The sequence below is a fragment of the Lissotriton helveticus genome, chromosome 6 (genome assembly GCF_964261635.1).
Source record: "Lissotriton helveticus chromosome 6, aLisHel1.1, whole genome shotgun sequence".
Taxonomy (NCBI): Eukaryota; Metazoa; Chordata; class Amphibia; order Caudata; family Salamandridae; genus Lissotriton; species Lissotriton helveticus.
The window spans coordinates 884,427,798-884,455,127 of NC_136067.1; the positions used below are offsets into that span (position 1 = coordinate 884,427,798).

At 44.1% G+C, this 27,330-nt stretch overlaps 1 long non-coding RNA gene across 2 annotated transcripts in view; it reads right to left on the reverse strand.

Annotated features, from left to right (window-relative positions):
* The window catches only part of LOC144761574 (uncharacterized), a 152,546-nt gene extending 127,319 nt beyond the window's left edge, over positions 1-25,227 (reverse strand). The window contains exons 1-2 of one of the 2 annotated variants that reach the window (XR_013595793.1): positions 25,135-25,227; positions 24,996-25,041 (exon numbers count right to left, since the gene is read on the reverse strand). This is a non-coding gene — a long non-coding RNA (uncharacterized LOC144761574). Of the gene's footprint in view, positions 1-24,995 lie in introns of both variants that reach the window. The other variant, XR_013595794.1, reaches the window with a different exon arrangement.
* Between the last annotated feature and the right edge of the window lie 2,103 nt (positions 25,228-27,330).

Below are 27,330 nucleotides of genomic sequence, written 5' to 3' on the forward strand. Positions count from 1 at the left end.
TGATTAACTTGTTTGTATTGTTATTGATTTGTAGTGACCCCCGAAGAAGGGCACATGGAGGCCCGAAATGCATTGGGTTTTTTAACTACATAATAAACGACTACTTGTGAAGGACTTCTTGCATTTACCGCATTCTTTCATGAAGGCCTGGAATGGCACAGTTTGAATGTTAAAGATTGAAAATTGGCACATTACCCGATTGGTGGATTGAAACAATGACTTAAAATGTCAAATAAAAGCGTCAAGATATGGATAAAAATGGTTGAAAAAGTCAGAATGGACTAAGGAGAGTGAATATTAAGTGCACGCAAATTCAGCGGCACAGAGCTGTGCATTTGGATACGGGGCTGCGAAGTCCTACTTCTCACATTATAGTGGCGACAGCAGGCAGCTGAGCAGCCGGCCATCCATCTGGCCACTCTTGCAGGGGCACAATACAGTAATAGATGACCTTAAGTAATGCTTCCTGTCCCGCTGCACTGCAGGACAAGATGCTGGCTCTGCACAATATGGCCTTCCATTCTTTAGGCATGAATGTTTGTTCCAATTCATTCTCCCATCGCTTTTGTGCTGGAAATTTGGTGAAGGTTGTGGGTTTATTAAGATATGGATATATGTCTGAGTGAAGGCCTTTATTGTCAAGTCAGGTAATCAACCATCTCTTAAATCTCATGAGAGGCCTAAGGGACGGATCGAGTGCCGAGAGACCCAATGTGTAATAGCCGTGTGGCACCACTCTCCTTACAGGGGAGCCCATGACTAGACTGGAGTGTGGGAAATTCATAAGGCCTGTATGAGCAAACAAGATTACAGTGCAATCTGGATAAGACAGAAGTCTTATTGTTAGGATGGGATCCTCTAACTGGTTGGCTTGGGGCCTTTCCCGATCATGTTCCGCCTCCGCGGTGGCCAGAAAACTGGGTGTGTTGTTTGATGACTAGTTTTCAATCAGAGCACAAGTGTCCGCAGTGGTGAAATCATGCTTCAGGATTTTTCGCATGCCGAAGAAATTTCTTCACTTGCTCCCACATGAGGCCCAAGTGACAGTGATTTGGTGACTGATTTTATCTAGGCTGGATTACGCCAATGTTCTATACCTTGATCTCCTTGAATATCTGATCCAGTGACTACAGGTCATGCAAAATATGGCAATACGTTTATTATATGAAATCACGAAACGTACCTCAGTGCATTAATCTCAGGACAAACTTCATTAGCTGGCAATTCATCAATGCGTTAGGTACAAAGCTTTCAACTTAACACATCATGCCCTTCATAATAGGGGTCCTATGTACTTAAATGAACGCATTGAGGTCTATTGCCCTGGGACGCTTCTACGCTTTAGTTCTGCTGGCCTTATTGTGACTCCTCGCTTTCAGAAACAGCAGAGGGGAGACACTTACTTCACTGTAAAGGCAGCAAGCTTTTGGAATAAATTACTTAAATAAGTGAGACTCAACCCTGAGGAAGGTAAATTTAAAACGAAACATTAAAACTTTCTTATTTAGTCTTTAGGGGTGAGTATGGGTGTACAAACTCCTGTCTGATCTTCTTCGGTATGCCTAAAAGCAGCAGGACACTCTTTCAAGTAGCTGTGCGCCATACTAAATATTTTCATTAATTCATTAATTTGTCACCTTTTGTCTTACAGTTGGCTGTCTGCTGTCTGGCATGAATTTTTTGTCGCAGTGGGGATGGGCGGTAGAATGGGGGGGATTCGGGGTTGTCTATATTTAGTGTAAGTGGAGAGGTGGTCAAAAACATAACCTTAAGTGCCACAACTCTTCCCATGATTCAATTGTGGCACAGGTGACAGGTGGAATATATATGCCTGTAGGGTTGATGTTTATTAAAGAGCCAAGGGATTTTCCAGATGTGTAATCCAGCTATACATTGGTCTATAAAGCACCAGTTCATCTCATTGAGTGGTCTGCTCCACTCCACAATGAAACGCAGTAGGGCTGCAAGGTAAAAAGTGATTGATATTTGGTATGCCAAGGCCACCCTCTGCTACTGAGAAATATGCCTATGATAGAGCGCAGTGAAATTCAGGAAATTGTAGGGGTACATTATATTCACAAATAGTCCGTACTCGCATATATTCTTATGTGTGTTAACTTTAGCTGGTAAATTGTGATGTAATAATCAATGGTAAATGAAATGATAGAATGAGTCGTGCCATTCACGAAATGTTATACATTACCCAGCTCTTGAAGTGTGGGTCCAGACCTTTCTTGTCAAGCACACATCCCAGAAATGGCCAATGCACTCGGACAAATGCTTTTTTGGTGTCGATTAAAATAAGGAGGGAGGGGGTTCAGGAGTGATGTGCCTTGTTGATAAGGTGTAGCAGTCATTTGGTGCTATCACTTCATCCCTTCTCCAGTATGAACACAGCCTGGTCGGACTCAATTACCCCTGCATGAGTGGGTTGTATGCAGACAATCTCAAGGATGCTCGTGAATAGTTTTGTGTTGACATTCAATAAAGAGTTGGGGAGGTAGGAGAAGCATTTCATGCGTCTTTCCCTGGCTTGGGTATCACTGTGATTACCACCTCCCTCATGGACTCAGGGAGAGCACCGTGACACAGAAGGAGTTCTACAGGCACAGTAAAAGGTGGAGCCAGTTGTGTAGAGAATGCTTTGTAAAAGCTTGGGGTGCAGCCATAAAGCCCGGGGGACTTCCCGGGTTGTAGTTTCGTTACGGCTGAGAGAACCTCCTCCAAGTGGATGTCTTCTTCCAAGGCTTGCGCCTCCCCTCCTGGGAGTTGTGTTATGGATATGGTGGCTAAGCACAACTCAGTGTCTGCAGAGATTTCTGTGTCTGCTATACAAAGGTTCACAGAGAAGTGTATCATCTTCTGTGTGTGATTTGAACCATGCCTGGGGTTGGAATTCTGATATCTGGTGTTTGTGAGTCTGGACTCTGAGTCTGTGAGCAAAATCTCACCTGGATTATTCTCTCCAGTGTAGTATTTCTGTTTCGTGCGGAGGAAGGCTTATTCCACTCTTTCCACGTCAAGGACCTTAAGTTGTTTACATTCTATTGTCAATTGCCTCAGATTCTTTTGAGACTGGGCTTGCTTATGGGTGATTTCGAGGGCTTTAAACTCACTCTCTAGGGAGGCGCATTTAGCTTTCCTAGTTTTTTTCAACTGTGTGGATATGGCTATGAGGGTCCTCTGAGAACTGCATTTAGGGTTTCCCAGAGCAGGAAAATGGAGATGTCCGGGTGTCATTTGTTTTCAGAAAGTCTTCACTCCGTTTCTGAATTTCTGTGAGAGGGAGGGTCATATAACAGGAGGGTGTCATTGAGTTGATATGGTCTGTGCAGCGTGGTATGTCCAGTGTACTGAAAGATATCAAGATGCAAGAGTGATTGAAGAGAGATATAATGCCCACCTCTAAGTGTATAACAGCTGCTAAAATCTGAGGAGAGGTGAGGAAGTAGTCAATGCGGGCATATATCTGATGGGAAGTGGAAAACAATGTGTAGTCCCTGGTTGCTTGATGTTGTAACCAGCACACATCTGAAAGGCCCACCTCTTGTAACTAGCAGAGACCTTCTTGTCTGAGTGCAGCCATGTGTCCCACTCTCTGTGCTGAGCTATCCAGTGTGGTTTCTGGGACATAATTAAAGTTCCCGCCTATTATAATATCTGCACCAGCTGAGGAGGTGACAAGACGAGAGCTTTCAGGATAAATTGCTCCTGGTGGTCAGTAGGTGCTTATGGGGGTGAGGGTGAATATGTAGTTTAAAAAAAATGTTTTTATTGAGTTTTGGTAGGAAGAGAACATAACAGGTTGTAACTTAACCATACGACATAGCAGAGGACACACTTTTTCAAACCAGATATGCAGCACAGTTAGGACCATTTTTCAAAGAGTCTTCCAATGCTTACAACACCAATAAAACAATGACATGTCCTACGGCACAGAGCACCCCACATTGAGAATTCGGTCTTTTCAGTTTCTCAGTCCGGCCGTGACCTAGCGACCCCTCCCTCTGCCCCCTGTGACCTATTCAATGATCATTCTCGGTCACCTGTGAGTGTGCAGGGTTCTCAGTTCCAGCCTCATCAGTGTCAGAGTGTTCTAGTAGGGACAGTCTCAGGGGATCCCATACGTCCCTTGGACGAGAGGTAGGAGGTATCAGCTCAGCATATGCATTTCAGTGATAGATACTTTATTTGATTTAAAAAAATCATAAAAGGGTGGACTTACCACCATGCAAGCAACATTTTCATCATAAAAACAACACAAAATCAACTTTGAATCAACTTAAAAACTAATATCATAAAATATGCAAAATTAGCGGGGAAAGGTCTAAAAGGAAAAAGAATAAAAGGAGTCTTGTGTGTTCGTTCTGGATACACATTATTTTGAACTCGTAATAAGAAGGGGAGAGGTGAAAAGGTATGGGAGAATAATAGGAGTTCACACAGGGGGCACGTTAACTCGTAATACAAAAAGGCGACCGTTTGGAGAGGAGGGGAAAGGAGTGGAAGAGTCAGTGGCGGCCAAAGCCTGGCCTATTGTCCGGAGACCTCTTTGATTGCTGCCCTGTTTTCCAGCTCTATAGCAGCGAGGTTCAAAAATGTTATGGTTTTACATGAGAGTTCTATCCAAGTTCCACTTAGGCATCTTATCACCGCCGCCCTACAAGTTCTCACCTGGGCTTCTCTTAGAAGTGATTGAAGAAGCATTTTTCTAAGATTCTGAAGTGCCGGGCATATGCATATAAGGTGCAGTAAAGACTCTGCGCCGTTGCCACAGAGGCGGCAGTCGGGAGTTTTCCACAGCTCAGCATATGCATTTAATTGTTCTTGACAGAATATGAGGTTGTTCAACCATTCCTTAAACTTAGGTGCTCTCCCCCTTCCCCATTTGCAAGTGACCCTACGCTTGACCAGTAGATGCGCTAAGGAGATGTATCTCCTAGACGGACATCTAGGTCCTTTGTGTACCCCAGCAGTGTGATAAGTGGTGTGTCCGGTATGTGCAGACCTGTCATCTGATCAAGTGCCTACAACACCTCAGCCGAATATTTCCAGACGGGTACAATCCTAGGCCACATGCAAAAAGTTGTCTCCCCCTTCCACATCTATCACAGTTATCAGTGTCTCTTAAATGAAAGCGTAGAAGCTTTGCAGGTGTGTACTACAGGTGGTGTAAGTATTTGTAGTGGATAATTCCCAGCCTGCTGCTGGCTGACACCTTTCCAGGCTGCTGACAGTAAAATGCCCATTCGTTGTCACTCAAAGGAAGAAACAATTCTTCCTCCCAGCGCCCTTGCGCTGTAGGAGTGCCACGTGGGCTATCGGTTTGGGTTGTGCGATATAACATGGAGACAACATGTGTGGGGGTGCTCTTCTGGAGCAGGGAGTGTAAAGGGGTCATGATGGGTGGTTCATTCGGGAATTCTGGGGTGAGGGCTTTGATATCTTGTCGAAGTCTGACATATATGAAGAGTTCCAATGGAGGTGGGTTAAATGTCCCCGATGAATTCCTCCCGGGTGCAAAACTTCACATTCTTATATAAGTACCCCAAAGTCTGTGCAGCAAATTTCCGAAGCATCTGTTGGAAGCCCCGTCCTGTGTGACAGGGAGGCCCACTCTCCATTGGAGAGACAACAGAGGGGAGTACATTATATTAAGTGTGAGGCGGTTAGATATATCACGCCAAGCTCTGTTTGTGCAGTCGACTGTGGTCAGATCTTTACGTTTGTGGGTGACCGGCGAGCTCAAATAGGCCGAATAGGGGATTAGTGCCATTTACCCATTCTCAACAGCCAGGTAGCGCATGTATGGCAGTGGGTACATCCAATATGCTGCATAGTGAGCTTGGGCACGGTGGAAATAAATTTCCATATTTGGAGTTTCGAACCGTCTGGTGATAAATAGTTGAGTCATTGTTTCCCATTTTAATCTATTCTCCCAGCCCCAGGGTGAGTCAGAAGAGCTAGGATTTAGGAGTTCTGAAGAAGTGTTTTCTTGGGGCATATGGGATGTGGATGAAAGGTCCAATAACTAGGTGAGAATCACTATTTTTATCAATGATGCTCTCCCTGCCAATGATAGAGGCATAGCAATCCATCTGGTGGCCTTATCTGTTAGTGCGTCCAGCACCCATCCATAGTTCACTCTCATTAATTCCTCTCTATCTCTTGTCACCACAATACCCATATATGTGACTGTGCTGTCGTACCAGGCCAGGGGATAGTCTGGGTCAAACTTTTTAGCCGTGTTGGTGAGGAGGAAGATTTAGGATTTACTCCAATATATGTTGAATCTCCAGAATACATGCCAAATTGTAAGAATTCTTGTAGTATTGGGTTAAGACTTTCCTCAGGGTCTCGAAGGTACAGGGTAAGATCGTCAGCATATAACGATATAAAAATGTATCTCTCGGGGTAAATAACAGCATGTTTGCGGTGATGCTGTCACAGCTAAGCTGCCAATGGCTTCCTTGTGAGCACAATGAGGAGGGGCGATAGGGGGCATCCCTGCCTCGTACCCCTAGGAATGCAGAAGTCAGAAGAGCAAATACCATTAATTAGTATTTTAGCCTGCAGTTTAGTGTAAAGTAACTGGATCCAGGCCAGACAGGGGATGGGGAATCCCATTCATCGAAGGACCCACACCAAGTAGTCCCATTCTAAATAGTCGAAGGCTTTGGTGGCGTCTAAGAAGACCGCCACTGCATTTGCCTCCTGATCAATGTCCTGTAGGACAGTAAACAGGGTTCGAAGGTTGTGTGACATGGCTCTGCCAGGCACAAAGCCCGATTGGTACAACAGTACCAGGGCATTCATGATAGGGCTGATACTATTCGCCACTATTTTTGCTAGAATTAATGTGGGATAGTGGTCTATATGAATCGCAATGATCCCTAGCTTTCCCAGGTGTTAGGAGGGATCTGATGAGTGCCCCACGCATTGTTTGGGGAATGATACCTGTTTCTCTTGCTTCTTCGTATACATCTCAAAGAATTGGGATGAGAGTGGTGCTTAAGGCTTTGTAAAATTCAGCTATGAGCCAGTCAGGGCCTGGGGCTTGTTCAGACCGCAATTGCATAATTGTGGCTTTAATTCCATCATCTTCAAAGTCCGCCAGGAGAAATTCCCTTTGGGCATTCCCCAAACCCCCAGTGCTGTATCTTCGAGATATGATACAAAATCTACCGACTGCCTCCTGTGTGTTGTGTATAATGTACTGTAATTGTTTTTAAACATAGCGAATATGTCTGGGGTGTTCCTGTGTAGCTGGCCATCATCATCGGCTATCTCAAGAACAGTAGTTGAGAACCTGGGTGGTCGAGTCAGTTCTGTCATTGCCTTTCCTGGTCACTCTCCCTCCCCGTATTGGTAATATTTCTCCCTAAATTTACATTCCTTGTCCGCTGTCTCCTGGTATTTTGTCATCACTTCTCTGAATCACTTTTGCACCTCTATAGTGGGTGCTGATTGGAGTTGGGCTTCTAGGTGCATAATTCTTTTTCCAGTTTCAGAAGCGTGCTTCCTATATCTTTCACTATCCCACCCCCTTTTGTAATGCATATCCCACGAATGGTTACATTGAATGCTTCCCACACTGTGAAATATTGTGACACTGAATTTATGTTGTAGGGGAAGAACTCTTCTATCTCTTGTTCCAATTCGGATCGGAAAGCAGTGTCTAACAGGGCATTCGTAGGAAGCCGCCACAACCGATATGGTGAGTCTCCGTGGGGGCGGGGTGAGTGTCAGCTGTATGGGGGAATGGTCAGAGGAGGTGTGGGGTTGGTGCACTGATTGGGTTAACCATGGTTTTAGACCTCTGGGCAGAAACTACCCATCAATGCATGACCATGATGAGTGTACTCTGGACAGGCAGGTGCCCCTTCTGTCAGTCGGGTGTAAGCACCTCCAGGCATCTATCAATCCATGTTCCATAATGTTTGTTAGGTGGTGTTGAGCGTTTGTGTAGTGGTGCGACTGTAGATTTGACCTGTCCATTTCCGGATCTGATGTAATATTGAAATCTCTACCACACACTATATGGGTGGATCCAATATCTAGGACTTCCCCCATAGTATTTGAAAAAATGTAGGATCATTAATGTTGGGCCCTTAGCAGAAGACATACGTTATAGATTGGGATGCCAAGCTTCCCCACATAATACAGTAGCGACCCCGTGGGTCAGTTTGTGAGTCCATGGATATGTAAGGAAGATTATGTTTGATTAGTATTGCTGTACCCCTGTACGTAAGTTGAATACTAGGAGAAGCAGCAGTGTGTTGCCCATCGGGCTACGATTGCAGTTTGTGTCGGGGGTCAAGATGTTTTTCCTGTAGTATACTGCAGTGTATGTCATGTCTATCTATGTACGCTAGGATGTGCCTGCAATTCCGAGGGTTTCCGAGGCATGCACGTTCCATGTTAGGATATTATAGCTAGGGGGGCCAGGACAGTTTATTCCAAATGTGTGTGCTGAATCTCATTTTGGGTGCGAAAGTTGTTCTCTGTATCAAAGTTACGGTGGTCTGGTCAACTGTGATCATGTTGGCGCCTTGTGCCGTAAATGTCCCTTCACTCCTGCTCCCTCCCACAACAGCAGCCCAATCCTACTGTGATGTATGTTCCCTCCCTCCCTGCTAAACCCATAACGGCATCCCCAATGGGGGAGCGCGTAATAACTGCTTTGTCAACAAATGTCCAGATCATATTAGGGAAATCCTTCTGGGTAGAGTCAAGAGGGTGACACAGTACTCCCTCATAGGTGTAAAGGTGCTCAGGAACTGGTGTAGCTAGTAACCCAGTAGTCTAGATGTACAGCTGGGCGGAGATCAGGGCAATGGTTCCAGTTTTCACTGCCATGTTATTTTCGTTGCATATCTATCTGTGTGGGCTTAGGGCGAGAGATATCGTGCCAGTCAGCTTTCGCCTAAGACTGTATTTTTGGATGCTTAGCGAGCATAAGCTAATAAAGCCTTCATTCAATGTCCGATATAGCAGCAGTAGATCTGGTTGGGCTAGAAGAAGAGTTATGTCTAGATGGCTTTTGAGTATGGACTTTAGGAAGTCATTAACGTGTTGGGGGTTAGTGAAAAAATACCGTTTGACCTGATATGTGATTCTTATATGCGCTGGAAACAGCATAGCATAGGTAATGTCCACCTGCTGGTGTTTTTTCTTTACTGGGAGAAATATTTTGAGAGCCTCCTGAAAAGCAATGGTGAAATCAATATAGATGGCTATCTCCAAGCCTTCGAATAATAACAGCTGTCTCTCTTTCTCCAGCCGCAGCGCCGTAATGCGGTCCGGGTAGTTTAACCCCTTCCACGCTCATGACGAGCTGGGCTCATCATGAAGTAGCCTGCTGCTACACTGATGACGAGCCCAGCTCATCATGTTGTGTGGGATTGACGATTTCTCAGCACAGCAGGGGAATATGCTGAGCATCCATGGGGTTAATATCCTAGCAATTATCTGCCTTCGGGGAGCCACCGGTAAGGGTCAGTTGGCCAGCGATCGGTGTGCTCTTTCCACTATTAGCACCGCAGAAAACGATTCTCTGCCAAACAGCATGGTGAGCAGGCGCTCTACATATGTCTCCATTTTGCCCGTATTTGTTGATTCGGGCACACCAAGAATCCTACGGTTATTTCTGCGTGATCTGGATTCTAAATCCTCATTCTTTGCTGCTATAACTTTCAAAACCCTTTCCATGTTTAGTAGTTGTTCCTTGCATCCGGTGGAGGTATCTTCCAGATCCGAAATATGCTGTTCAGCTTCCTTGAGGTGCTTGTCATGCTGATCTAGCTTGTGTGCAATATTGTCCATACGTGTGCACATGGTATCCATTTTGGCCTCTATAGAGGTTAGACTTGATTTTATGATGAGGAGGAGTTCCTTCAGGTCCTCGGTTGAGGTGTGTGCACCTGCAATAGATGCATCCGTCATATCGCCTTCCGAGTTTGCTTGTGTTCTGGTAGACTTACGAGCTTCAAATGGCAGTTTAGTTTGTTTCCTGTGAGCCTTCCTCATTCTGTCTGCTTTATGTTGTATAGACCAGCTGTCTAATCTGGATCTTACTGCAAGGGTTGTGTGCTGGAAGTTTGAATGTATACTTATCTGATTCCTGCTTATTTAGCACGAATGTCTCTATATAACATTATAGGTCCTGATTGCGCCTAGCACCCAGTCCACTGTGCTATTATGGACTGTCAGGCAGCTGCAGTATTGTTAGGGAGTTCTTGTTCCAGTTTTGCGAGCTTGTATCTGTCTTTTGACACTATGTGGGGGGGGACGGTATCCGTGTCTATCTGCAGCAGCCATGGAGCGAGCTGTTGGGTCAGGTTCTGGCCTTCAAATTGCGTACATATCCCCCCTCACCCAGTCTGTGGGGGGTACCGAGACGGGTTCGCTCGTGCTGATTATAGGTTGCTGAGGCACTGGAGTGTTAGCTGCCCCTCAGCCTATGTTCCCGTAGTGAATTTTCCTGAGGGTCTTAATGTAGAGACGGCGCTATGAGGCCTCACATGCAAGGCAATTGTGTGCTATTATCTGTGCAATAGCAAGGTATATATTAGCTGAACATTCGTACTGGGGGTCTCGTGGAATGTTACATGCATAGGCTGGGATCTTCCCTTCAGTTTTCCCTTATAGCAATTAAATTATGTTTTACACTGCTTCAGCATTTGTTGCAAGGGCATCCTGGAGATGGCTGCCTGTTGGCTGGGCCTTGGGGTGGGCCTCATACGCTCTGGTCTGGCTGGAAGCGAACCGTCCGGGTCGGCCGCATTTCTCCTCTCCTTGAGTTTGCTGTACTTCTTTTCTCTCTCATCTGATCCTCCCAATGCGGCGCCCACACTTCACTGTGATATTGGAGGTTAATATATTCTCAAGTGGGGGCCGCGAACCCCAGGCAGGAGTCGGGGTGGGGGGACCCTCTCTCCTGTCCCCACAGCCTGCAACTTACAGCCTGGGTAGTAGCGTAGAGCTCCTAGGTTTGCTCCCAGTGTCGTTAATCTACGCCGTTAGCTACTGGCTACAGAGGGAGGCAATCTTTCTCATGGCTTCAGAGCAGACCCGACCCCTTCATGTGAGTTTCTCTTACAGCAGTGATGTCGCTGCTCGCGTGGTTCTACTTTAGCGTGATCAGCGGGCGAGGGCAGGCGGGGGTCAGCAGTGTTGCCTGCAGCTCTGCTGAGCCACAGGCACTGATCGGATGCCTGAGGCAAGTCATCCCACCCTCGGCCCGGTCATTGACCGCTTGGCATCTAGCCTTGGTGCTCACATGCGCCTCTTTCTTTGCTGAATATGGAGGAGGGGAGGCAGCTCTGTCCACGCCAGATCCGCCGCCCTGCAGTGGCTCTTTTGCACCTTAGAAGCTCCTTCATAGCAGCAGCTAGTTGGAAGGAGCGTCCGCCATCTTAGGAATCTTCGGGGGCGCATCGTGTTTGAGTTTTCTGCACCGGAGAGTTTGTTTCTGCAGATTTCACTGGTGTTAAATAGTGCAGGCGGATTTCCAATAATGTTTCATACCAATGTATCCTTCGGCCTCCGACATATGGGCAGGATATTGTTGGTTAAGCCTCCTAAACAGCAAGAACCTCAAGCACGCGCAGCAATCATTCTTGTGTGCCTCTAGCGCCCCCAGGGTGACTATGTAGTTGTGTACCGATATTGTGAGGGAGAGTAGTCTCTCCGGATGCTCCGCCTCTGTTTGCAAGATGCAGCCTTGGAATTTAGTGGCCAATAGGACTGCCACGGCTGCCTGTTTTGTGGGCCTGCAAGAGAAAAACTGCCTGTCAAACCAGCGGGGTCTCATCCTTGGCCAGTGCTTCTTCAGGATGTGTTTCTTCGGAAACACGCATATATTGCAGTCTGAGTCTCTGATAAGGGATAGGAGTCCTAATCATTTAGCTGGCGCATTCAACTTTCTAACATTAAAGCTTACCTCCATAGCCATATGCATTGGGTAGGTTTGGCTGTATTGACGTTTGGATTGGGAGGGTGCTTGTAGCAGAGGTTTGGGGTGTTTTGTTGATGGATGTAGCTGTTGGCCTAAGCAGGGAACCCAGAATGGGTTACCAACTGGGGGTGTAAAATATAACTGCACTGCTCTCACCATGGGAGCAAGAAGTACTACTGGCTCAGGGGTAATGGTGGCAAGCATCATATTGAGTCTGTTGTTGGGGAATATATGCTCTCTGCCAACCAACACCAACCAATGATAACGTATACCTGTGACTCCGGGTTCAGTAGGGGATTGAGATTGTAGGTGCTGGGTCAAAGGGCCTTGTTGGGAGGACCTAATTCAATGCTGGGGGGGGGCGGCATATTTCTAGCATGATGGGGTTTGGAATCAGGTGGTGTTGTCTTATTACAGTTGTCAAAGTGTTCTCAGACACTCTCATCTGCTGATGGTTTGTGAGCATCCCTTCTCAAAGCTTTGTGGTGTCTCCTGCCACTCAGCCACAGCTCAAGTTGCTGCTGTACCTGTTGCACTGTGTCGTCCTTACCAGAGCCTTAAGTCCCAGGGCAGAGTGATCCTCTTCCATAGCGTGTATCTAACTCCATTGTCGCACAGAAAAATGGTTATAAGTTTCAGTGTTTGGAATCGCGTTAAAGAGTAATAGGCAATAAAGTTTGGTAACTTCACACTTTTGCTCCTTCAAAGAGGATGGGAGCATGGTCGTGGACCACAGCCATGATTGCTTCCTTCTGTCAAAGTGGTGGACAAATGTGCATATGTCTTGTAAGGCTCCCCAGAGTTAGAAGGTCAGCCTGCTCTCTGAGTACAATCTAATATAATGTCTTCGTCCACTAGAGCAGGCAATATTTGGTGAAAGAGACGGGTGAAATACCCCTCTGGATCTTCAGAGCCCACCAGCATTGGAACAGCCTGAATTGTAATGTTTGAATGGCGGGAAATGTTTTACAAGTCTTCAAGATGGGATTGTAGGTCTGTATTGCAACATGCATGTCCATCAGCTCACAGCTGTACGTATCTAGTTCTTCTTCCTTGGCCTCGCTGGTTTGTTCCAGGGTATGAACCTGTTGATCAAGTTCTGCCACCTCATGTTTCACCTCCTTGATTTCTTAGGTGATGTCAGTCCATAGCATCGCAATGTCCTCTTGGAACTTATCGAATAGCGTCTCAAAATAGGAGCATGTGAGGGGAGTTTCGGTCTCAGCCTTGTTGGTGGCTGGGCCCTGCAACCCCACCTCGAGTACTCTCCCGATGGGGTTTTTCCCTGTTTGTCTGTTTTTTGGAGAACGTTTTGAGGAGCACGTCTTTGAGGGAGGCATTTTTTTAGTTCTGTGTGCTGCTTCAGAGTGGAGTGTGAGCGGGCACTGAGGGGGTCACTTTTAGTGTCTGTAACTGTAAAGCAGAGGTGGTCCTGCTCTCCAGGGGGAACACAACTTGCCAGGTGTGACTTGTGCTGTTCTGTTCTGACCCAGCAAGGCCCAGTAGGCTATCGAGGCAATGACACAGGTGGGTAAGGGGATAAACTCAATTATGCAGAAGGGGTGCTCATGCTTGCCCTGGTGGACTGCGGATTTCTCTACACTTTCCTCTGTTCTCGTCGCATAGTCCACCCCAGTCTCGGCCTCCCAGCATATCTGTTGATCAGCGGCCATGGGTGGAGAGGGAGCAGGGCAGGCAAGACGGTGGTCATGTAGACCACCATGGCTAACTGTCACTACGAAACTGGTGGTGCCCAATGAAGTATCCGCCGGACGCAACAAAGTCGATGTACTCTACTGTGGCATGTTCTCTTGGAACTAGTCCACGCCCTGGTTCACATTGGCCAGCAGTCATGTGTTAGGAGGCTTTGTCCTCTGCTGGTTAGGGGCAGCCAGTCGTAGTGGGAGGCCACCTCAGATCGTGAGGTCCTGGTCCAAAAATGCTTCTGTTGTGGGCTTTCTATAGGCCGGCTCGATAATGGGCGGGGCGCTAGCGGCAGGGCCACCGCGGGGCATCAGTCAATGGCCTATGGTGCACACCATATTGGGACACTGCACAGCTGTTCAATCTGCTGTCATCTTCCCCCTTGTAGGATATAAAGGAGCTCTTGTCCTCCAGGCTCTTTCCCTGCTGATCCCAACATCAGGCCCCGGTAGGGAATCTCCAGAGCCGCAGTCAAGGCAGTTGGGAGGTGGAGCTGCTCCTATTCAGCCACTATCTTAGCTACATCCCTTCACCCTGATGCTGCAGTTTTAATGCACTGTAGTGACACAGGGCAGGGTAAAGTACCTGTGCCACGTAGGAAAAGCCTATTTTTAAATAATCTCAATTCACCCTTAAAATGATCACTTTTGTAATGCGAATACGGCGCAAAATCTTAGAAAATATAACCCAGAGAGTTCAACACAAAATTTGTGTTAATTATGCACCTACTTGGTTAATGGGACTCCTGCTATCATTAGATCTAGGAGTTCGATTTAACAACTCCATATCTGGGGCACTAATAATGAGGCCCAAGATAAGAGAGATAGCACTAACTCTTTTGGATAACACTGAAGTCACAAGTCATAAAACTTTTTAGGTAGCTGCGCACTTTACAAAATATATTGATCTTGTGCCGGGACACATTTTTAGATAGCTGCACGCTTTACAAAATGCATTGATTGATATCACATTAATCTAACATTTTCCTTTGCTCAGCCTTATAAGTATTTACCAAGGCATGAATGTGGTGATTAAGTATAAACTATTTTGTGTATTCTGCATCAAGGAAAGAAGCCTCCCTTTAGCAAATCAGTATTGACCCTGCTCCTTATGGGAACAGTCCATCCCGCCAGGGCCGGATTGGCAATTCGGGGCACTGGGCAATCCTCCGGGAAGGCTGGATGGGGTGGGGGTCAGTTTTGTGACAGGGGGGCCGGCTCTGTTGCTGGCAGCCAGTTTGGCCGTGTCAGGCTGACCCTGCAAACAAACATTGCGTTAACTTCCATTCCTGCACATGGCTGCCTGAGCACAACGATTATCTGCATAAAATGGTGGTGCTCCGTCTGTGTCCGTGATGTAAGCAGTGACCTGACCCACCACCGGACGATTTCAATGTCATTTCGGCAGCAGGCAGATCAGGCCTGACTAATTATAATTTAAAAACCACCTGACCATGATGACGTAGATGCTCACAGATATTACCGCCTCCGTGTCTGCGTGTTGCGGTTTTAGTTAGTTCAGCCTTAGGGCGGGGTTCTGCTGCCTGCTGATGCTCATGCGCATTGACCTTGAGCACATCCGGTACTCCAAACCTAAATACCCCAACTTATCACGGTAAGGAATCGCAAACTCTGTACGCACTGCATCAGGATAAAAAAATCATATTTCAACCTGCTGATAAGTGGGAGCCCTGGTGGTCCTTGATACTAAATACTACACAGACAGTGTTAATACAAACATGAAGAACACTGACACTTACATTCAATTGGATAGGGATCCCACTGGGTAATTTTTTTAACTGTTGAGTAGCATTCTTCAAAGAAGAGTAGAGGATGGTACTATTGAGGAGAACACCAAACAGTTTTTATTTAATGCGACACCAAAGATTCCGCAAATTTACATGCTTCCGAAGATGCACAAGGAAAGGTTACAACCACCATTTCGACCCATAGTCGCAGGCTGTGGGTCAATTCATGAACCTATAGGGCATTATCTGGATCATCATTTACAGCCTCTAGTACGATCCTGGAGACGTATATTAAGGACACCACAGACTGCCCGTTGAAATTGGAATCTGTTCGACACTTTTTTGATGAAGACATTTTGTTGTGTACTATTGATGTGGTCTCTCTTCACACATCTAAAGCCCACAATGAGGGCTTAGAGGTGGTGGAATGGAGACTTTTACAATCATCTATGACTAAAGACAAAAGTGTTTTTCTTGTGGATCTGTTATACTTTTCGTTATATCACAGTTACTTTACATGGCAGGACACATTTTATTTACAGATTACGGGTACATCCATGGGCTTCTCCAGAGCCCCATCGTATGCTAACACATTTATGGCATATTTTGAGCACTCACACATTCTAAATAACAGGAAGTGGTGTTAGAATGCGTCAATTTTCCTAAGGTACATCGACGACATACTGGTAGTATGGAGAGGATCGAAAAGTCTGCTGGAAGAATGTATAGCAGAATTGAATCTTTGCAACCCAAGAATACAGTTTACGCATGACATACAAACTGAGAGGATTCGTTTCTTGGATATTGAGATTCAGAACTCCAGTTCAGGCCTTAAAACAGCAGTTTATAGAAAACCAATAGATGTAAATAATGCTTGCATTATACAAGTGCAACCCCATGTTCTTTGAAGAAACACCTGCCGGTTTCTCAATTGATAAGGATCAAGAGAATAACATCGGACGAGTCCACATGCAAACTTTCCATTCAAGAACAATTGGACAGATATAAAGCAAGAGGATATCCTGAAGAGAAGCTTGAAGAAGCCGAGCAGATCGTTGCCATGAAGAAACGTGAAGACCTATTGATTCAAACCAAGAAAAATTCTAAAACTGTGGAAGTTTTCGTCTTAAAATATTCTAATCAAGCATCTCAAATTAAGGCCATAATAAGAAAGCGGTGGGATATCATTGAGCATGAAGCAGAGTTTGCTGGATAATTTCAAGATTTACCTTTATTTGCCCATACAAGTTCCAAAAACCTGAGGGAACTTCTGAAACCCAGCCAGATCACTGCAAAAACACATCATAAAGGCATGAGAAAGTGCTATAATTGCGCCCAGTGCGGCAATGTAATTGTGGGAGACACCTTTACACATCCTCGGACTGGTCAGAAAAAAAAATTGCATCACACCTCCGATTGTAACACAGGGGGGGTGATATATGCCATTAAATGCCCTTGTGGGCTTGTGTATATAGGCACAACTAGCCATAAAATTAAAACGCGGATAGTGGAACACAAGAGTAGAATACGCAATAAAAATAAAAACTCTTCTCTAGCAGTACATTGGGAAAGTGCAACACACACTGTTCCTCAGTTAAGATTCACAATTCTGGAGTGTACATATACGACTCCAGGGGATTGATTTTAACACAGCATTAGCACGTAGATTTATGTACAGTGATTCCTGGGGGGTTGAATGAGCATTATGAGTTGCTGTGTTTCTTATAATGGACTGTATTCATGTAACATTTCATCTCTTATCATTTAGCATTTTTATGTACATGATTTGCACTCGTTGCTATTCTATGTTCATTTAAAGTAGCATTTTTTTCATATAGCTAGAGACACGTTTTTCTATTTTCACTTCATTTTCCGCATCTTTGTCGTGCATTATGACTTGCATTCACCTCAGGAAGTGACTGGTTGGTGACTCTCGCATATGCGCAGATTATATCAGATGTTTCGGCATGCTCTTGCATTAGCACGTTGGGTCAATTGTTTTTTTAGAAGCATTTTCAAGTTTTATGTTCATTCATTTCGTTAGACCTCCTTTTTAAGTACTTGGTTCAGTATTGAGCATCGCTCACATGATTAAGGTGTAAGCTTAGACACACTATCAGTTTATTTTGGTACGAGTGAGAGGGTGGAATAACATTTTTTTGAAAACCCCTCTTTTTTCAAACCCGTTGGAAAGGTGGGATCACGTAATTAGTACCCTTTCTATTTCAATGACACAGGACCTTTAAATACAATTACAGAGGATGAGAACGTCACAAGCGTACTTCACGTACACTACGGACGTTGTTTGTTGAACATGGAAGTTCGCGGTTTCTGTTTTTGATACGGTGAGTTACGGATGTGGGTTTACGAACTACACTTTCGCATGCATGGCATATTAGCAGCAGTTGACGGTAGTTTTGCCTTCTTTCACAGGACTTTGACGATTGTGTTCAACCTCACAACGGGGTCCTACAGGAGAATAACAGACTCTTTACAGGTAAGACTTCTGGCAGCACTAGTTGGTAGGCACGTTTACAGGTTGCGATTCGCATTGTGGTGCGAGAGGTAACAGAAGTTGTTTTTTCATTTTTAGCCGCTTCATTGCTTCCAGACATTTGGACTCACACGAAAGTAGTGGGGGTAAGCTAGTCAAACAGTTGTGTGTCTTTCACTCACATTGGGGTGTGGTAGTAGGATTCAGCTTGCACTTGTTCTAGATATTGTTACTGAATGTCTCACATGACATGACAATTCACGATGGCAATACGTTTAGCATGCTTGGTGAAGTGTCTCACAACACATCCTTTCACATTTCTTCCCTTTTTCAATGTCACTTATCTTTCACGAGTGCAAATCCTACTAGAATCTTTTCATTTTGTCATTATGATCAATTTGTTTCTCATCAGACATTCATTTCTGTGTTGTAGCTCTGCACGGAGGACGTCAAGAGACAAATCATTGACTAACATCGGTTATTTTGCATCCCCTGACGAAGTGTTTAGTATTAACCCGAAATGCATTGGGATTTAGTTTCATTTGTATCTAGTAAATAGGCAATACATTGCTTTAAGTTGTTTTGAGTTATTTTATGAATGATGTTAATGAATCACTTCAACATTACTGTCTGGAGCGTAATTAATTTTGGTTTGAGTTTTTTCAAACAGTGTTTGAATTAAAAATGATTCTTGTTCATCTCATACATAAGTATAAGTGTTCTGATTCTGATTTTTGAAAGTCTGTTTAGATTTAGAGAGGCATGTTTGCCTTTACCTGTGCTTCATGTAGGTTGTGGTTTTCCAAAGCCTTGTGTTCTTATTTTCATGTCAGTGGGGATGTAGGGCTACGCCTACATCCCTTTACGTGAATGCACGCATAAAATAGGTTTAAACTAGGAGAAACTCATTTAAAGTTAGTATTAAACTGTACTATCACTGGTGTGCAGGCCCACTCTTTGCATTTGAAATATAGACTGTGCCAAAGGAATAGAAATGAAATGCTTCCAGGTGTGTGGGTTGAGTGTGGCAGGGATGGTGGAGTGGAGAAGGTAAAAGCTGGTATGTGCAGAAGGTGAGAGTGAAAGGAGCGGCGCAGAAGAGGAAAGAGATGACACTGTTTTGCAACCACGTGAAGCACAGAATTTTAGTTCCTGTGTTTTCAGCCATGCCCTTCCTTACATAGACCACGACACTTGGCAAATATTTCTAGTTCTACTTCTTTTGCCAAATCCCTTCTAGAGTCCCCTTGCCGTTGTTATCTTACTTGAAGAACTCAGTATGTATATAGTACAGTAGGTAAAGGCATCTGTTGTCCATATGCGTGCTTAACCCGCAGTCAGCAGGCTCGATTCCTCATCTGGCGCGTTATCACTCATGCTGCAGACAGCTGCAGGCTGCAGGTTCTAATCCTAAACCCACATGCCACAGTCTACCCTTCAACAGTGAGTCATTGAGTGTACCTGGTCCCTTCCCAGTCTATTCATTACTCTCAGACTCATTATTCTCATACTCCTCATGGTCAACAGCTTCATCCTTCTTCACACAACACAGTATATCTATTGTCATTTGCTTGTGCCTTTTAAAGGAAAATAAAGAAGAGAAAAAAATCAATAGCGAAAAAAGCAAGGGATACAAAAAAGAAGGGAGTGAAAGAGAAGCTAGGATGGGAAAGAGAATCGAAGGCAGAGGAGACAAGAGGAAGAGGTGAGAGAAAGAATGGAATAAAGTAATGGGGTGAAAGGAAGGAGGAACAATGGTAAGGGAGGGAGGAATGAGAGAGCATTAACCAGGATAGAAATTAAGTAAAGAATCTTAGATGATCATGGAGAGATGGTAGGGGTGAGTGAAAGGGAAAAGAAAGGAACACAATGGAATGAGAGGGGAGATTATATTTAGAACATGGGTTATAAAAAAGGAGAGACAATGAGGATAAGAACTGAAAGGATAAGAGAGCAGAGAAAAATCAAATGGCAAAAAAAGTTTAAGAATGGAGAATTTGACATCTGAGTAAAAAGTGTAGAAGGCAGGATTAGGAAAAAGAGTAGCAAGGGAAAGAAAGGTAACTGGGAGAATGCCCTTCTTTCTGGGACATAATATGTTTTTTTAAAAGGCACGATAACCAGCTAGATGAAGATTTTTGAATCTGGCTGAAAGTACTTGAACAGGAGTGAATGTGAAGAAGCCAGGGGCACATCATAGAAAATGTGTTTAATAGCCAAAGTAGTGCAGTCAGAACATCCTATTACATCTAAGCTAAACTTGCAGTTGCATTTTAGGGGGCTAGTGGTCTTGTTCTAACTGGTGCTCCTCAGTGAGACACTAAATAAATAAATAAAATAAATAAATGCCACCCCCAGTGTATTTAATAAAATGCAAACAGAAAATAAGATTTATACGATTCACTACTTGTGTCTATTTTTGGTGCTCTCGGAAAGAATGCCTATGGGTACATAGGACTAGGTGGGTAACCTGGTGCTCTTTAAGGGCATCATCTACTATTTACTGTGCTTTCAAAGTTGATACAATTGAATATGTAATGGAAAATGTACTGTAAAATTCATCATTTTAGTCTGTCTTTTTCCCAAAATTTCTTGGGGGGAACCCCCCCCAAACCTCCCCAGTAGCGATTGGGCTAGCTTGCTGCGCTCGCTAGCTACACGCGTGACTGGGCTGGTCTAGAACATTTTCCAGGGCTGCTTTCAGTTCCCAGTCCGGCTTCGCATCCCACACTGGCAGGCAAGAGCCCATCCAGGAGGGAGGACAAGCAACCCCAGAGTGGTTTCAACCTACTTTCAACTCATCAGCTGTATTACAGTTCATCGCTTTTTGTTCCCCATGAGACAAAGGCCCATCTTATCGGTGTCAACACCGCACCTCATGGGAACAGTCCAGGCCAAGCTGCCAGGTGAGACCCCTTCCAGAAGAGAACTGGTGGAAGTTCAGAACGGACTATTCCCATGTGGAGCAGGGTCGATACTATTTGCATAAGGCGGGCCTTTGTCAAGAGTGGTTTGGTGGATAAAAAAAAGAGTGATTGACAATGACAGTGGAAATACCTTACTGCATGTTGTTTAACTCCTGATCATAATCACCTTTCATTGCAGGTAAGTAGAGCACCTGTACCTGCAAATGGAAAGTGATTATAACCGGTCATTCATTCACTCACCAGTTTCTTGCAACAACAAGGCGATGGATGGAAGCCTTGAACACATCTCAGCTACTGGCAATCCCTCCGGCTTCATTCCAATCCATTGTTTTTCACCCACCATGCCACTGTAGACAAAGGCCCACATTATGTAAACAGTACTGACCACCTGGTCAGAATGTTTTTCTTTTTGCCTTTTTTTCCCCTACATTTGGTTCTCCACTATTCAGTAGCCCAGCTCTTCCCATTTGTTTCAATGAGCTGGAGTTTGAAGATTCTTCGAGGCAGGTAGTTTGTCTCTGTGGTGCATCTACTGGTCCCAGACAAGTAGACTGGATGTTAATTTCTTATAGTAAACCAGCCAGAGATTTAGTAATTAGAAAATCAAAGAACTCATTTAAAATGCTATTCAATATGATGAAGCAACTCACTGTAAATTCTGAAATAGTTTTCTCATTGCTATGTTGCTCATATCTGAACTTGTTTTGCAGGACAGTGTTTTCCACAATTTGTGTGGAAGAAACACCTTTAGAGCTGTTAGAACATTTGCCCAGAGTTGGTGTCTGAAGTCAATTTTCCATCACCATGTTTGGTGGTAAGGTTAAATAATTAAAAACACTTAAGCAGGATCAAACAGGGGCAAAAAAAAGGTCAGGCCTTGGTGAGAGTGGCCTGCTAGTGAATTAATTAGCTAAATAAATGGCCCATGTGTGCCAACTGGGGCATTTCGAACTTATAAAGACACTGTATAAGTGTTTTACAGGGAGACTTCACTGCGTCACTTTTACGAGGCTTTCTTGCTTCGGAACGCCCACCCTGTATCCAAAATACCTGACCCAGGTATAATGTGGCGCAGGGCATTACAACGTGACATATCTTTCTAGATGCATCACAATGTTAATGTATTGCAACGTGTCACATTGTTTACACTGCCGCTGCATCACAAAAGTGATGCAAAGGTGTTGCAAGGGGCTTGGAAATCTGCTCCACAGAATATATCTTGTTCACAGAATGCACCTAAATGGTTAACGGGCTGCTAGAGAAGAACGATTTAGAATCATTTCCTGTGCAGAACACTGAAAATGTACAAAAATATGTTTCTTGTCTTCTACTGTAAGTTCTTGGAAACAAATGAATGTTTCATTCCTTCCAATTTGCTTATAGCATATATTTAAATCGTTCTGAATAAGGGAGGATTTTTTAGTGCATGACCATTTTCACAGTGTTTTAAAATACGAGCCTCTTTTTTTTACCTGGTTCGCAATGCTACTTATTTTAAAATAAGTTTTAATTAATTAACCTTGAATGCAGAGATGTATAAGTTATCCAAGCAATATATTTTATAGACAAGAAAGATATATTTTTTAAATGTGCTTTATCAGTTCCTTAAACGTACGTCACAATACATTCATGTAGATAGATGCAACTACTGACAAGGGAAATTGGGAAAAATAAAAAGAGAAAAAATAATATACAAAGAGCAACTACTTTAGAGGGTCTCACTACTTATTGCAGTGCACATCTATTCATTTCAAATATGGCTTCTGCCCATAACTAGCTTCCTTTACCTCTATTAAATTAACTCACAAGCATTTAAATGAAAGATTCAAAATAACCTTTGAAGTCTACATAAATAGTACTATTTTAAAACTAGGAGGGTATTGAGCTACAGACAAGACAACCTGGTCAAGCAGAAGTAGAAATGAGATGCTGGGCGTATAGCGGTATCCATATTACCTATAATATGTATTTTAAACAGCTGGGGCATATCTGCAGTAACTCCTGAGCCTGCCTTACAGGAAGGGCACAGCTAGTATTCCTACATAATGGTGCTCAGTAGTACCTCACATTTGTCTTTAAAAATGAATTTAGAACACTACAGTGAATCTACAGTAGTACAGTGGAGACTGCTGGTGATGTTGGAAGTGCATGTTTCATCTAGCATACCTGACGTTATTTCTGACATGGATGAAATAAATATTTAAGAATTTATTGGAAATGCTTCCTCTTTTCATCTATCTAGAGAATGAACAATAATTTCTATGACAAAATGAAACCCCTCATGTTGTGCATTTACTGCATTTCCTTAGAAAAGCTTTCAATTCTACAGCACTGATTTCAGCAACAGGTCGTTTTGGTATGCCTCATATTTGTCATGAATATAGAATTAGCTCTACAGTTCATTAAAACTCTGTGGTGTAGACTGACAGACGGATGCTGCTGTTGGAAGTATATGTTTTACTGAGCCTGTCAGACGTTTTCTCACATGGCTCAGGAAGATATTTGTGAATATATAGAAAGTGTTTCCTCATTATAGCTTGTAGATCACCACTGACATTTTCTATGAAAAATTCAGGAGAGAAAACCATTTTCTCTCAAACATGGCCATCATATCCCAGTAGAGTGTCAGCATTTGCCACAGGTTAGAACTCACCACGATTCCTAAAATAAGTATGATACCCCCACCAAATGTGTTATATTGTAACTAAAACCTTCTTTCACCCTTTCCCTATGCCTCTTTATTTGTGCACTCAAATCCAGGCATTCACTACATTGCATTTCAATGGGACACAAAACGTGGAGTGTTATTTGCGAAAAAGAAATTTAACTGGTGTAACCTTCCACCTAAATAGTCCCAAAAATATACTTTATGACAAAGTATTTTATGATTTTTCATCCAATGTTTGGAGGGTTGGATTTATAATAGCAATATTATCCAAGGAATAGGGGACTACTAAGTAGTTATTGAGTGGGGTGGAATTGGGAATTGGGCCCTTGACTTTGCCATGGGTCTCTGACTTCACCAGAGTCAATTACTGCCTGAGAGTGCCCTTAACTTAAAATAATATAGGATTACCAAAACCATTCCACACATCTACCCATATTTCCTGCAGCATGTCAACAATTGCAGGAAATAAGCCTAAAGTAAAAAATGGATGAATCTGTTATGCGACAGCCTCTGGAGTACCCATGTACTTCATGCACTTCACATCACAAATGGCTGAAAATGACTTGGGTATCAAATACAAATATTACATGACAAACCCCCACCCGCCATCCTAAGCCCATGCATTTTCCCAATGGCTTTAAGATCCAGAAACCAGCAGGCCTGGGCCTAGATGAATGGAGTTCCAGAAACTCTTCAGCTTCATGCCTCGTGTAAATATGTGGTGCCCTCTACTCCTACAAATAGCACCTAAAGGGGCCACCTGGTGAATGACGTCAGATAGGTCTCCTATGATGAAGGTCTCAAAGCCCAAGCAGACATCATAAAATAAAGAAACATTCTGGAGTAAAATAAAGATATTTACCCTGCATGTTCCTACTCTGCCCACAAAGTCATTTCACACTCCTTCTGCTAAATGCCATCAACTGTAGCAAAAAAGTTTTTTAAAAAACAATTTGACCAAATTCATAAAAGTAATTTTGACCATAAAAGTACTTCTACAGTTGACAGCTTTCAAGATTTTATTTTAAAAAACAGTATACAAGTTCCAACAGCTGTTTCCGCCATCGGAAATATGATGCCACTTTCCGACAGCAGTTCATAGGCGGCCTTTCTGACATGGAACTGCAGTCAGAAAGTGCCTTTTGGGGCCCCTAGCAGAGCCCCCTTTCCCCCTAGCCCTCCGGTCGTGGCTCTAGGGGGCACTTATGGTGCATACCATCACATCCCTTAACCTTGAGGAAGGCACTGTGAGGTGCCTGGCACACAGTGAAGGGATGTGCAAAAACTTCCATTGTTCAATAGGAGCTTGTGCTGCGGGCAGTTTCGGCCCGCCACAAAAGCTCCCATTGAAATATGGAAGTTTCGGACTGGACATGCTGTCTCACCCTAATTCGGTGTGCGGAACCGCCAACCTATGGTTGGCCGGTTCACTTTAACTGTTACCGCAAAAAAACAGTAGAAAAAGGATTAAGAGGTAGCAAAAATATTTGACTCACCCCAACCCGCAGCCGTTCCTCAGCTTCCCAGGATTCCTATCACCAACTGTAACCAATGATTTAAGAATCAAAACACATTGAATATTATCATAGGGTGACCAACCGTCCGTAAATTTCACGGACAGTCCGTAATTTTCACCTCTTGTCCGTTGTCCGTGATAACATCTTTAACGGACGCCATTTGTCTGTAATTTTGATGATTTTAGATTGTGCTTTCCAAGCATTGTTAGTGTGTTCTTCACTCTTTGATACATAGGATTGGCTTGAAAGCCATAAGCCAATCCTAGTGCTCGCTGCTCGACGGTTCTCATTGGCCCTGATGATTCAGGGCCAATGAGAACAGCTTTAGGGTGCCCAGCCTTAGCGTGCTTTAGGATCTGCAGGGCACACTTAGGGTCTTTCGATTCGTGTTTACGCTACAGGGTCCGACTCCTGCATTTTGGAGGCAGCTGTGCAGCAGACTTGCAGACCTTGAAGAACTGGAATACAAAGTCAGCCACAGGGTGCGTGGCTTGGATGGCAAGGAGGATAGACGCCTGAGTCCGGAGCCACCACCACCCTGAACAAACGAACGGCGAGAAAGCGGCGATTTGGCCCCAAAAGGACAAATAAACAGAGGGGAAGGTGTCGGAAGCTTCAGGGAGCAAAGTGAGAGAGCGCAAACTGATATAAATGTATGAGTACATCACACTTACCTATAGTAAGCACAAGTCATGATGAGAAATGCCATGAGTGCTAATAGTATCTGAAATTATATTCTAAATGTATAGCTAATATAGAGATTTAAGTAGAAGTGGAACTAATACAGAAATGTGTGACATTATATGATTTTATTAGACGTGATTATTTTGAATCTATGTCGTGTAGCTGTTAACACATAAGATGGTCTGTGGTAAAACGCAGAACGTGGTAGGCCTCAGGGCCAGAGCTGGAGCTAAAAGGGAAGGTGTTTCTTTTCACGACACAGATTGTTTAACGTTTTTGGTCATTGCATTAATGGGCCATGATTTAGAGTAATGTTTTCTAAATAATAGAATAAGAGTTTTAACATGCTTTAATTAAATGAAGAAATTGAATGCTATAATCATAATGTGGAATATTGTAGGCCTGAAATGTTTTAGCATTGATTTACACGTACATGTCTGGGCTGAGAAATGTTGCAAGCCTTTTTAGAAGTCTATGAGAGTTGGGTTCTTGGCGGCAGATATCTGTCTGCAACAGGAAAGGGGGGATCCAATTATAAGTGAATGAATAGAGGTCTGTTCAGTAGACGGCCCAGACATGGAGGAGGGTTCTGGAATGTTAAGGGGTATCAGCGGGCCGAAGAAGAGACTGAGAAGCAAGGTCAACTCTAACGTCTGAGGCCCAATACAAAGCATCATGAAAAAAGCCTGAAGTTGCACCACGTGAGAGGCGTTTCGCAAGGGGCGTCTCAAATGTTGTTGACTGTTTTGTATTAGGGACAGCACCCCTGGGTGGAGTTAGAGCAGAGACCTGAGGACCCTTTAGAGAGCGGATGGGTAGGCAGTGAGGGGTCATGACTGGAGAACTTTAGGTTTTCACCAAGAGACTTAGAGTGGGTGACTTCCCTTGGGGGTCATTCATTGCTGACACCTTTGTTAGGTTGGGATTTGGTTAAGTAGGGATACCATCTAGAACAGGGTAGGGACGCCTAACCTGTGTTTGTTTTCCTCCAACCTAAATGAAGGAGAGATATGCGTCTATGCTGATAGCTTTGCTATTTTTAGAACTTGTGTTAGTGATTTCTGTTGCTCGTCTGAGGGCTTTTCGAGAGCACATGTATGTAATTGGACCTGTGTATCTCGTGAATCTCATTCTGAGATGCTTGTATTTGCAGCTCATTATATCTTTACAATAAACTTTTGAAACCTAGAAGTTGTCCGTGATCTTTGAGAGTAGAGTCCTTTCTTGGGTGAACTAATTTGCAGATAGGTGTACTGTTTCCTTCCAAGACAGGCAATAAAGGTTCAGTCGACCAGATCGAGGTTTGGATCAATAGATATAAGGTATCGATCAAAATCTCGCCCTTTCAGTTGGTAGCTATAGAGGATGGTTGCCTTCTTGAGGACGGTGACCTAGGCCAGGTTAGCTTACCCCAAGGCCCCTAGAAATCGATGATCGGAAGAACAGCCCGCAGATGAAGATCCGGATGACGTGAGACAGAAAAAGCAGCAGTATCAGAGAGAGTGAGTATAAAGGGTTATGCGTGTTAGATTGCGGTGTTTTGTATTGTATCTATGTTGTAATGTCTGGCGGAGTTGAATGTCTGTAGAGTGACTGTGGAACAGGTTGTGAGCGCGCGCAACCGGTGGAA